Source organism: Balaenoptera ricei, chromosome 2 (genome assembly GCF_028023285.1).
Source record: "Balaenoptera ricei isolate mBalRic1 chromosome 2, mBalRic1.hap2, whole genome shotgun sequence".
NCBI lineage: Eukaryota > Metazoa > Chordata > Mammalia > Artiodactyla > Balaenopteridae > Balaenoptera > Balaenoptera ricei.
This window is the reverse complement of record NC_082640.1, coordinates 20676109-20689564: the sequence shown is the minus strand read 5'-3', so window position 1 is coordinate 20689564 and position 13456 is coordinate 20676109.

The following is a 13456-nucleotide window of genomic DNA, read 5'->3' as shown; positions in this document are numbered from 1 at the left end:
GCTTTGCTTGGAGAGCTCTTTACAACCACTGAGAGGACTGCAAAAGGAATCAAGGCCAAGGAGAAAGAATTCTTAACAGTGAAAGAGAGAGAATATAGAAGCAAAGCAGCAAGGATGAAGCATGGGAACTCAAGAATTCCCCTCAAAGGTGAAAAACCTGTACCATGAAAACTATAAGACACTGGTAAAAGAAACTGAAGATGGTACAAATAAATGGAAGGATATTCCATGCTCATGGATTAGAAGAATTAATATTGTTAATATGGCCATACTACCCAAAGCCACCTTGAGAATCAGTGCAATCCCTATCAAAATTCCAATGGCATTTTTCACAGAAATAGAACAAATAATCCTAAAATCTGTGTGGAACCACAAAAGACCCCAAATAGCCAAAGTAATCTTGAGAAAGAAGAACAAAGCTGGAGGCATCATGCTTCTTGATTTCAAACTATACTACAAGCTACAGCAATCAAAACAGGATGGTACTGGCATAAAAACAGACACTTAGATCAATGGAACAGAATAGAGAACCCCGAAATAAATCCATGCATATATGGTCCATTTACAACAGAGGAGCCAACAATATACGATGGGGAGAAGACAGTCTCTTCAATAAATGGTGTTGGGAAAACTAGATAGCTATATGCAAAATGTATTGGGTTACAATATGTTTAGGGCTGGCATTATATAACATAATGTTGTATAACAAAGATAATTAATGTTTTTTGGTTTTGTTTTTAAATTTTTATTTATTTATTTATTTATTTATGGCTGTGTTGGGTCTTCGTTTCTGTGCGAGGGCTTTCTCCAGTTGCGGCAAGCGGGGGCCACTCTTCATCACGGTGCGCGGGCCTCTCACTATCACGGCCTCTCTTGTTGCGGAGCACAGGCTCCAAACGCGCAGGCTCAGTAATTGTGGCTCACGGGCCTAGTTGCTCCGCGGCATGTGGGATCTTCCCAGACCAGGGCTTGAACCTGTGTCCCCTGCATTGGCAGGCAGACTCTCAACCACTGCGCCACCAGGGAAGCCCAATTAATGTTTTTTTATTAGAGAACCACTATGCAGTCACCCAAAAAAATTTTGTAGAAAGAGGCACTGCAGGAAATAAAAAGAAGTATACACAAGGGTCCTACTTGTTCGAGTTTCCAAGAGTGGACTTAAAGCTATCTTCACTTCGGTAGCTCAGACGCAATTGTCAATGATTGTCATAATTTCCTCCTAGGGCCATGCATGTTAGAACCACCTGAAATGTTTCATGCCAGACCTGTTGAAGCAGAATCTCTGGGTTTGGAGGAATGCAGGTATTTGCAATTTTAACAAGCTCCTCTGTTGATCCTTATACATTATATCAAGAGGAAGAGAGAGAGACCAAAAATTATCCAGTACAGAACACACAAGTTCACATTTAATAACCCTCCTCCACTCCTGTGTTTGTTTTGTCTAGTCCTAAAGTTGCTTTTATTAAGGGAGTTGAGATACTCGCCCATGAAGCTTATTTGTTTGTTTTTTAAATGCTGCTTTGATTTCTCAGTCGGGCTGGGTTTACATTGCCCTTGGCGTCCTCCCAGAGAATTTTAGTGCCAGTGAGAAAATGAGTCTGCTGCCCCCTTTACTTATCCCTTCCACTTTTTGAGCACGATGTCATAGGAGGTCCCCAACTTTAGACATCTGAAACTCAGAGTCACGTATAGAGGCACGAGTTTGGACCCTGGCTAGACTTCAAGAGCAACAGAAGAAAAGCAAAAGGAAAACTCCAAGGAGAGTGGACCTTCCCCAAGGGCACTGAGGATGCTGGCAGGCTGCAAAAGTCAATTTCAATAACAGTGACAAACTTTCCAGATGATGTGTTGTATTAATGGCCATTACCTCCCTGCTTAAACTCCTGAACAGGCAGGGATTTGAAATGAGGATCTTGCAAGAAATGGACATACCTTGAAGATAAGATCTATTCTTATAAGTTGTATAGAGCACCCCAAGTAAGATACGTGTATAAAGCCTCATTAATAACAACAGTAGGGACTTCCCTGGTGGCCCAGTGGTTAAGAATCTGCCTGCCAATGCAGGAGACACGGTTTTGATCCCTGGTCCCACATGCCTCGGAGCAACTAAGCCAGTGCACCACAACTACTGAGCCCACACGCTGCAACTACTGGGCCTGTGCTCCACAAGAGAAGCCACCGCAATGCGAAGTCCGTGCACCACAATGAAGAGTAGCCCTGCTCACCGCAACTAGAGAAAGCCCGCGCGCAGCAACGAAGACCCAATACAGCCTAAAATAAATAAATTTATTTTAAAAAATTAAATTAAAAGTAATAAATAAAGGTCATAGCGTTAAAAGAAAAAGTAATAACAACAGTAGTTTAAGTTCTACTCAGTTCCAATGAGTTTTTGGTGTGTGTCAGAAGTTGTCAACCAATCAAGTACACAAGTGCCCACCTTCCCCCCAGAGGGAAAGTCAATAACAAGAGACACGCTGAGGGCCCACCTCCAGCTCTGCCAGCGCCTTCTGACTACTCAGCACAGCCCAGCAGGTCCCAAAGCACCAAAGAAGCTCCACTCTCACCTGCTTGACACTGGGCTTCTGCACATGATTTCAACTAATAAAACCATCCTGCTCCTTTAAATTTCCTAGTAAATGTTTGAAAACGATTGTGTATCACACTCCCTAATGTAAATAACTTGAGGTCAAAAAAGAGGAATTACCCACCCAAGAGTCAAGTACCTCCATTAATGGCAGGTGTAGAATGTATTCATTTCTTCTCGCTGCTGTAACAAGCGACCACAAACTTAGAGGCTTAAAACAACTCAAATATATTACCTCACTGTTCTGCAGGTCAGAAGTCCAAAATGGCTTTCACTGGACTAAGACCAGGGTGTCAGCAGGGTCGCGTTGCTCCTGGAAGCTCTGGACAGAACCAGTTTCCTTGTCTTTTCCAGCTTCTACAGGCTGCCCACGTTCTCTGTCTCGTGACTCCCACCAGCGATCACATCACCCCAACCCCTGCTCCTGGCATTACATCTTCTCTGGCTCTGACCCACCCGCCTCCCTGTTACAAAGAGGCTTGTGATTATATTGGACCCACCTGGATAATCCAGGCATCTCTACCCATCTCACAATCCTTAACTTCATCACATATGCAAAGTCCCTTTTGCCACGTAAGGTAACATATTCACTGGTTTAGGACACGGACATTTGTGGGACCATTATTCTGTCTGCTACAGAGGACCAGAACCCAGGTTCCTTGACTCCCAGCCCGGGTGTCCCTATAGCTCTCAGGCTCTCACTACCCCTTGGGCTCCTCAGAGTTCAGGGTCATCTCTGAGGTTAAAGGATAGAAGCTGGGTTGCACAGCAGCAGAGGATTTCCTCTTGAAGTGGCGGCTTACCACTGTGCACACGCCGTATACCCCTGCTACCCCGTAACCACCCCTACATTACATCACTCCTCAGAAGGAAGGGGCTGGCCCCTGAGGTTCAGGAAGCATCTTGGTGGCTCACTGAAAAGGGCTGGGGGTGTAACGATAGTGCTGCTGGCTATCATGAGGGTACCTCTCAGGAACCTGAGTGTGGTGGGATGAAGCCCCCTCATATCTGCAAGGCCCTGGGAGCAGCCCGAGGGCTGGTACAAATGCCCACCAGCCGTGCTGATGAGAAGCCAGCAAAGAAGGGAATCAGGACGAGGAGAGTAGGGAAGAGAGGAGCAGGCTGAGCTGTGGTGTCAGTAGGTCTGTGTGAGGCCAGGGCAAAGGAGCCTGTGCTCAGGGGGACAGCGAAGGGCTGGCCGCCCAGCACTGCCCAGCGGCTGAGTCACCTCCACCGACCACTCAGAACCCCCGCAGCCAAGAAGGGTTGGCTGGAGAAGAAACAGAAGAGGACTCCGCCCGGAAAACATGCACCAGCAATCCTGCCAGCCTCAGTGCCATAGAAATGATAAAATTCCAAAGGTGTTCCCACTTTTCTACCACCACAGGCAGAGTCTGGGAAGGCTGGGGGGCCTCAGAGAGGAGGAGCCGGGTGGGAGGAGAGTGACAGAGGGGCGTCAGCTATGACCAGGGAACCAAGCCCCATCCGCCTCCCCAGTGCTGAGCAGACTAACAGGAATACCTGCAGCCAGAGGCGGGTTTTCCTTTCTCTTGGGAAAGCCAGCTGAGAATGCGTCCATGGTAACTAGGGATGAGGGATGGAGAGTCTGCAAGTGAAGACAAAGTATCAGCTGCTCATCTAGAGAGGGATAATAATTAACCAGGAGGGTCCCCTTCGGTCCAATGACCCCAGGAGACAAGTGGCAGGGTCAGAGGGTCAGCCTCATGTGTGTGTGACCTGGGCAGCCCCCCAGGGCCCCCACCCAGAAGGACCTCACGGTTGGGTTCAAGCTCGGCTGTCACCATCTTAAACTTATTCATCATTTTGAAACCGAACAGGACCCTGCGAGACTTTCCCGGGGGGCAGACCCCTATGTCCCCCACCTCTTGTTTGTAGAAAAGCTTTAGCCTCCTAGGCCTTCCCCAAGTTCCAGAGAGCAAATTTAATCAGAGAAGTGAGAAAATGCAGAAACAAGGGAAAGCAGTCGAGCAAGACAAAATAATAATAGTTTAGCCATAAAACAAAGTCAAGGACCCTTAGTTCCTTCTCAGGGGCTACAGATAATATCCTGAGCCATGTCCTTGAGTTGTTTTGCAGATACTGAAACATCCACCAGGTGGAAACTGCTGACCAGATAGACCCCAGACCGGTTGGAACCAGAAGGTTGATGACGTTAACTCCCGAAATACCACCCTGTTGCATCACCACCAACCAATCAGAAGGACGTACACAAGCTGATCATGCACCTGGGGACACTCTCCCTCACGTTGCCCTTAAAATCCCTTCCCCTAAAGCCATCGGGGAGTTCGGGCCTTTTGAGCATGAGCTGCCTGGACTCCCTGCTTGGAGCCTGCAATAAACGCTGCACTCTCCTTCCCCACAGCCTGGTGTCAGTGGGTTGGCTTTGCTGCACATCAGGCAAGCAAATCCAAGTTTAGTTCAGCAACAATTTTTGAACAAGAGACCCCCGCATTTTCATTTTGCACTGGCTCCCTCAAACCATGTAGCTGGTCTCCGGGTATATCATGTAGGATACATTGTGTCTGTGTAGGAGGAAGGGTGAAGAAGGAATAAAATGCTCAGCGTCTCATTTAAGAGGTAGATCTCTTTATCTATTCATTCAGTCAGACAAAATTCAGCAGAAAATTCTCTCCCACCCTCCTCCCAACCCCCCCATGAAGGTACATACATGTACAATCCCAGGCTTACCCCTCACACAACTGACCACACCAAACTGCAGTCCCCTGATGTCCAGGTGGGATCAGGCCAGCATTTAGGGATGCTGAAGGGTATTTCATAGCTTTTCAGGGAAATAGTCTAATGCTCAGCTGATAGGCTCATATACATTTCTGCCAGGGCTCAGAGGATCCAAGAGAAGAGCTAAACGTCAAAACGAGTTTGAACGTTTGGAATTTAAGTTTTTTCACAGATTCAACCACCACCATCAGAATAAGATTTTAAAAACAAAGACGAAAGGAAGGTAACACTATTTTTTAAAAGGTGAAGAATAATTTCCTTATAAGATGGTTGCGAAATTTCATTAAACTGCACCTAGGATATTGCCTGTGTATGTAGAGGCTAAATAAACAAATGTTAATTCCCTTATTCCCTTCAAAGCCCCTCTTTGTACACTCTTTCTTCTTTTCTTCCAATCTTGCTGAGTTAGTTACAGCCTTAAGCTGCCCCTGCCCCTGCGCCTCGGTTACCTAACGTGATGGGCTGAATCATAACAAAACTCCTATGCTGAAGACCTATCCTCAGTACCTCGGAATGTGACTGTATTTGGTGTTGGGCCTTTAAAGAGGTGGTTATGATAAAGTGAGGCTGTATAGGTGGGCCTTAATCCAACAGGACTGGCCTCCTGACATAAGAGGAGATTAGGACACAGACAGGTACAGAGGGACGACCACGTGAGGACACAGGGAGAAGACGGCCATCTACAAGCCAAGGAGAGAGGCCTCAGGAGAAGCCAACCCTGCCCACACCTTGATCTGGGACACTGAGTCTACAAATGTGAGAAGATAAATGTCCATTGTTTAAGCCACCCAGCCTGTGGTACTTTGTTGTGGCAGCCTGAGCTGACTAATACACCTAACATCATCCGAGTTATGGTTCTTGGAGAGGAGCAAGCCTACACTGCCAAGAATGATGAAAACTCTCTTACCAGGCAACGCCTTGAAGAAGGGAGCACTGCTCTTCAGGAGTCTAGCTGGGTGCCTTCCACCAGGTGTTCGCTGGGTGTCTTTTCTCCTGGGAGTTCATTGCCTCCTTGTAAATAGAACCCACTGTCCCCTGAGGAGGGAAGTGGGGGGTGTATTTGGGGTCATCAGTCACTCATGCCAGCCCAACGTACCCAAACGTTCACATGCTCCTGGGCCCTGTTCCAACCTCAAGAGAAGGCCTTTCTTGGTCTTACAAGCCCTGAGCAGCAAAGCACACATGGAGCCAGTCTTCTGCCCGAGGACCAGGCTGAATGAGCCCCCAAATTCTGAATAAACTTCTGGTCTAATGGGCTTTACTTGTGTTCCCTAAGGAAGTTACAGACCAAGAGTTGGAAATGGAGGAGGTGTCTTTAACATCTGGGTCTTTATCATTCCTGGCAAAATTATTTGGAGCCATGAAATCTGGATCAAGGCAGGAATGTCCAGAAGACCTTATTATACCATTCCTGAAAACAAACACTTCCACTGAGTTTTCTCATTACCAACACTGTGTTAAGCACTTCACATACATTTTTTTCTCCCAAGCAAGATTTCAACACAAAGGAGCCAGCCTGCATTTAGAAAAGTACCAAGAGTCAGGCCTGTGTATTTAGGGTGTCAGGGAAAGAGCTTTTCCAGGGGAGCAAATGCTTTGTCCATTACCTTGTCCATTGCTTCTCCCTGGATTTGCTCCCATGTACCTGGATTCTCAGGTATTTAATGGCTCCTTTCTCCTGAGCCCTCTCCCAACATATATTATTTAATAATATTAGCTTTTAATTAATGTGTCTACTTATACCCTGTCTTGTTCTGCAAAGCAGTTAAGGCAACTCATAGACAGATATACTGCATATGGCAACTAGCATTCATCGATTCAACATAAACGGAGCACTTCCTATATTCCAGGCACTGTGCTAGGTCCTGGAGAAACAGCATTCACGTTCTACCAGGCTCTCCTGGGTCTCTCCTGCACATGTGCATAGTTTCCCAGCCAGCAGGGATGTGTGGAGAGCCCATCTCAACCCTTTGGCTGTCCCATTCCAAGATTTTCTGTTAAATTTGTAGCTGGTTCACCACTTACCCTAATCAGGAGCACATTCTCAAACTTGCAGAGATGTGAGTTTTCCCCATTTGTTTCCTGCCAAGTTCTCTGTTGCTGTCAGTGCTATAGGTTTTCACCCTCTGCTCAAAATTGATTTGACCCCTTTGGCAGTAAACTTGATATTTTTTTCTGGTCAGCCCCTTGCTGATAAAACAGTGGACAGAACTGGGAAGAGGGCTGGGATGGAAACAGACCAGACAAAAGGGCTACAGACCTGTTCTTGCCTGAAGCTGTATCCATTTTTCATGAGTAAACGCTTCTCAATTTGTTATCTGCCTTTGGCCAATTTCCAAAGCACAGAAATGGTTGATTCTGACAATACTGTCCAGTTTCATACTGCCTGGGGAGGAGAGGATTTACTGACCATTTCATGTCACGATAGCTGGAAGTTTGGCCTCTGAAGTTTGTTTTATTTTTAATTTTTAATTTTGATGGGGCACAAATTTCCCAGTTTTCTGCTGTTTCCACTGTCCCTATGGTCCTACACTTGTTCTGCTTCATTATCCGCCTCACCCTTGAAGGCACTGAGCTTAGGAATTATGATCCACAGTGGTGACACCTAGACAATGTCCTAAAAGTGCAATGGAATGTACAAATAGTGCTTGGGCCTGTGTGCTAGATTCTCTGGAATATAAAAGCATTTAAGAGAAGGTCCTTGTCTTCAAGGCCCCGAAAATCCCGAGGGAGATGGGGAGCATGGATACAAAGAGATAACTAACAATGCAATGGCTGGAGTCCATGATAGGCACAGGGACGGACTTCCCTGGGGGTCCAGTGGTTAAGATTCTGTGCTTCCACTGCAGGGGGCGGGGGTTCCATCCTTGGTCGGGGAACTAAGATCCTGTATGCCGCATGGTGTGGCCAAAAAAAAAAGCACAGGGATGTCCTCTGTAGGCTGGGAAGGACAAGAAATGATTTCTCAGGTTTATGACATACAGACCCTTTATATGATTTGTCAGGTTTCTTGTCAATTACTAAATATCACTTTGGTACTTGGAATGAAATTGTTTTCATTGGAGGGAATAAACTAGTGTACCTTAATAAAGAGAGAAGAGTTTGGGAAGTGGAATACTAGGGAGTGCTAGATGTCACCTTGCTGCTGGTGGAACGTGGATAGTAAACAGAATACCGCGCCCCAGCTCTGCCACTCCCGTGCTGTGAGATTTGAGAAATTCATTTCTGCATCTGTGCAATGAAGAAGGGGTGGGGAAGTGGTAATCATTTTTGGTTCAAATGCCCTGTGCTTCTAAGGGAGGAGAGAATCTTTTTCCTACAATCTCTAGAAGATATGATTATGTTTGTTCCCATGTATCACAAGGATTAGTCACTAGATTTGCCCAAAGCAATGATCCCCAGAATGGTTAAGCAGCGTTTCTGAATGTTTTAAAATTTATTTTAGTAAGAATATTTTGAAAACCTGATGAAGTTATGACATCTATTCTAGGCGAAATAAACCACATCTTCCTAAACATACAAAATGTTGCCTAGAATCACAGGGAACTGACACCCTCAGGTTAAGGACTCTTGAGAGAAAACAACGAAAAAGAGACCATGATGAGCTTCAAAGCCCTGGATTCAGCTCTGGCTTTTGTAGGCTTCTCATTCTTTTTAAAATAGTCAAAGAAAAACCAAAGTGAAGGTCTGAATTAAAAACTAACCTAGGAAGATCTGTTGTAGAAAATGAAAATTTTTCATCGCTGAGAAAGGCAGACTAAAGAACAAGAAAATCTCACTCTTCACAGAATCCCAGGCCGAAGGGAGGAATGAAAAATTAAAGGCATTAATATTTATCACAGCCAGAGAAGGAAAACCTGCAGGAAATGATGAGCACGGCTGCAGCAGCAATTATAACCAAAGACAGGAAACTAAAACAGGAAGCTTATCTCATCAGTTAATTTCAATGCAACACTACAGGGGGGTATTTTGGCCAGATGCCTCAAAGGAACCCTTAATCCTTCCACAGGAGTATTCAGAGATCATCTGGAGAGTTATTAATGCTCTCTCAACCTCTTCTCTTTGCCCTCTCCCTTTTGGAAAGTAGAGAAGGAATCTAGCTAGGTTAAGCGAGCATTTTTTTTTTTTGGCCATGTTGCGCAGCATATGGGATCTTAGTTCCCCGACTAGGGATCAAACCCATGCCCTCTGCAGTGGAAGCTTAGAGTCCTAACCACTGGACCGCCAGGGAAGTCCCTAAGTGAGCATTTTTAATTTCAACTCCTAGAACATTACGTTGTGTTCATTTTGAAATCATCTTACAGAGAAACAGCCTACAGGCTAAGGTATAGATGTGTCTGACAGAAGAGAAGAAGCAGAGTCCAGGGGTCCAGCAGGGCCATGGGTTTCAGACTCACTGCTGCTTCTGCTGCCCAGGGCTGCCTCCCAGGTCAGAGGTCAGAGGTCAGAGGTTATCAAACACCCAGGGCAGGGACTCCCACGTTCTGCAAAGTCATAGGCACCGCTGTCATCATCTGCTCCCAATACTCCTGCTGTATTTACAGGCTCCCTAGTCACTCAGGGAGAACGGCATCCTGCAGAAGGACAGAAACCACAGTGCAGAAGGACTCTGGGGACAAAAATAAAATGCAATAACTTGTGCATTGTTCTCTTTCAGGTCAGTGCTTTTTTGCTATTTAGAAGTCTGCTGAGAGACACCCCTAGCAGTCCAGTGGTTAGGACTCCCCGCTTCCACTCCAGGGGGCGCAGGTTCGATCCCTGGTCGGGGAACTAGTATCCCACGAGCCGCTCTGCACAGCCAAAAAAAAAAAAGAAATAGAAGTCTGCTGAAGCAAGCAACATCAAAGCACCCCATGTCCTTAGTCTCAACAGACTGTTCTCCGCACCCGACAGCGATTTTTTGAATACTGAGTCAGATCCTAATATTCCTTCAAAATCCTCCAGACAGACCCCACCTCTCTCTGAAGGTAATCAGAGCCCCTGACATTGTATATGAGGCTGTGCTCCTGGCTTTCTTTCTGACACCCGCTCCCCCAGTCCCTGCACTCCAGCCCACTGGCCTCCGTGCTATGTCCTGAGTGCTCTAAGCTCACTCATACCTCAGGACCTCTGCACACACTGTTCCCATGTCTGGAGAGCTCCTTCTGAATCCCTCAATATCTGCAAGGCTCACCCTCACTACTTTCAGGTCTCTGCTCATACGTCACCTCATCAGAGAGGACTTCCCAGCCATGCTACCTAAAATAACAGCACTTGTTCATCCCTCCCTTAACCTTCTTTACTTTTTCCATAGCACACATCATTACCTGGCATTCCTATAGATCCTCTGTGTTTTTAAATTGTATCCTTTCGAATGGGGATTTTTTTCTTGTTCCCCAACTATATCCCTAAGACCTAGAATGTGTCTGACAAATAATAGACATTCAATAAATATTTTTGAATGAATACTATTGGTTATTCTGCCTAGATGGGTGTATAATGGTATTAACTATCTTCTTTTTAATAGTGAAATATCATAATACAACAGTGCATACAATGCGTATGTACACTTTAAAGAATAAGTGCACACCCATGTATTACCACAAAGTGTACCAATGATATATTCTGAGGTACCAAAATAGATCTTCTATCAAGTCCAAGTACTAAATTCTTTCCCGTTATCAGTCAATTAGAACCCTCTTTGGTGCAGATAGCAGAAAAGCTGACCCAAAGTGGCTTAAACAATAAGGAAATTTATCATATAAAGTCTCATTTAAAAAATCCATAGGCAGATACATGCACCCCCATGTTCATAGCAGCACTACTCACAATAGCCAAGACATGGATCAACCTAAATGTCCATCGACATATGAATGGATAAAGAAGATGTGGTACATATAAACAATGGAATACTACTCAGCCATAAAAAAGAACGAAATAATGCCATTTGCAGCAACATGGATGGACCTAGAGATTATCGTACTAAGTGAAGTAAGTCAGAAAGAGAAAGACAAATGCCACATGATATCACTTATATATGGAATCTAAAATAGACACAAATGAAGCTATCTACAAAGCAGAAACAAACAGACATAGAAAACAGATTTGTGGTTGCCAAAGGGGAGTGAGGTGGGGAGGAATGGACTGGGAGTTTGGGGTTAATAGATGCAAACTATTACATATAGAATGAATGGACAAAAAGGTTCTACTGCATATAGCACAAGGAACTAGATTCAATGTCCTGAGATAAACCACAGTGGAAAAGAATATAAAAAAGAATATATATATGTAACTGAGTCACTTTGCTGTACAGCAGAAATTAACACAACACTGTAAATCAACTATACTTCAATGTTAAAAAATTCATAAGTAGAAGGAGCTTTAAGCAATGGTTGCTTCAGGGGTTAGGGGATGTCACCAAAGTATTGTTTTGAGTCTTCTCTCCATTCTGCCTTCCTTGGTATGAGCTTCGTCCTAAAGCTGACTCACTAATGGTGGCAAGATGACTGCCCATAGATGCAGGCTGTGTGCTTTGTCTTTCATGTCCAAGAAAGAGCATCATGAGCTAAAGATTCTGAGAGCACTCCGATTAGACTTGCGTGGGTCCATTGCTCACCTCTGGGCCAACCACATGCCTAGGGGAATGCAATGTGCTCATTGGCTTAGCTGAGCTCAAGTGCTCCAACCTTGGATCCCCAGGTAGAAACACACGAATCCCTGAATAGAAACCAGGGACTGTCGGGCATAGAGAACAGGCTCGTGGTTGCCAAGGGGGAGGGGGGTGAGGGAGGGATGGATTGGGAGTTTGGGATTAGCAGATACAAACTATTATATACAGAATGGATAAACAACAAGGTCATACCATAATAGCACAGGGAACTATATTCAATATCCTGTGGTAAACCATAATGGAAAAGAATATGAAAAAGAATATAGGAGGAGGTGGGAAGATGGCGGAAGAGTAAGACGTGGAGATCACCTTGCTTCCCACAGATACAGTAGAAATACATCTACACGTGGAACTGCTCCTACAGAACACCCACTGAACGCTGGCAGAAAACGTCAGACCTCCCAAAAGGCAAGAAACTCCTCCCGTACTTGGGTAGGGCAAAAGAAAAAAGAAATAACAGAGACAAAAGAATAGGGACGGCACCTGCACCAGTGGGAGGGAGCTGTGAAGGAGGAAAGATTTCCACGCACTAGGAAGCCCCTTCGCGGGCGGAGACTGCGGGTGGCGGAGGGGGGAAGCTTCGGAGCCACGGAGGAGAGCGCAGCCACAGGGGTGCGGAGGGCAAAGTGGAGAGATTCCCGCACGGAGGATCAGTGCCGACTAGCACTCACCAGCCCAAGAGGTTTGTCTGCTCACCTGCCGGGGCGGGCGGGGCTGGGAGCTGAGGCTCGGGCTTTGGTCGGATTCCAGGGAGAGGACTGGGGTTGGCGGCGTGAACACAGCCTGAAGGGGTTAGCGCACCACAGCTAGCCGGGAGGGAGTCCGGGAAAAAGTCTGCAGCTGCCGAAGAGGCAAGAGACTTTTTCTTGCCTCTTTGTTTCACGGCGCGCAAGGAGAGGGGATTCAGAGCGCCACCTAAACGAACTCCAGAGACTGGCGCGAGCCGCGGCCATCAGCGCGGACCCCAGAGACGGGCATGAGACGTTAAGGCTGCTGCTGCCGCCTCCAAAAATCCTGTGTGCGAGCACAGGTCACTCTCCACACCACCCCTCCCGGGAGCCTGTGCAGCCCGCCACTGCCAGGGTCCCGTGATCCGGGCACAACTTCCCCGGGAGAACGCACTGCGCGCCTCAGGCTGCTGCAACGTCACGCCGGCCTCTGACGCCACAGGCTCGCCCCGCCTCCTCCGTACCCCTCCCTCCCCGCGGCCTGGGTGAGCCAGAGCCCCCGAAGCAGCTGCTCCTTTAACCCCGTCCTGTCTGGGCGGGGAACAGACGCCCTCAGGCGGCCTACACGCAGAGGCGGGTCCAAATCCAAAGCTGATCCCCAGGAGCTGTGCGAACAGAGAAGAGAAGGGGAAATCTCTCCCAGCAGCCTCAGAAGCAGCGGATTAAATCTCCACAAACAACTTGATGTGCCTGCATCTGTTGAATACCTGAATAGACAACGAACCATCCCAAATTCAG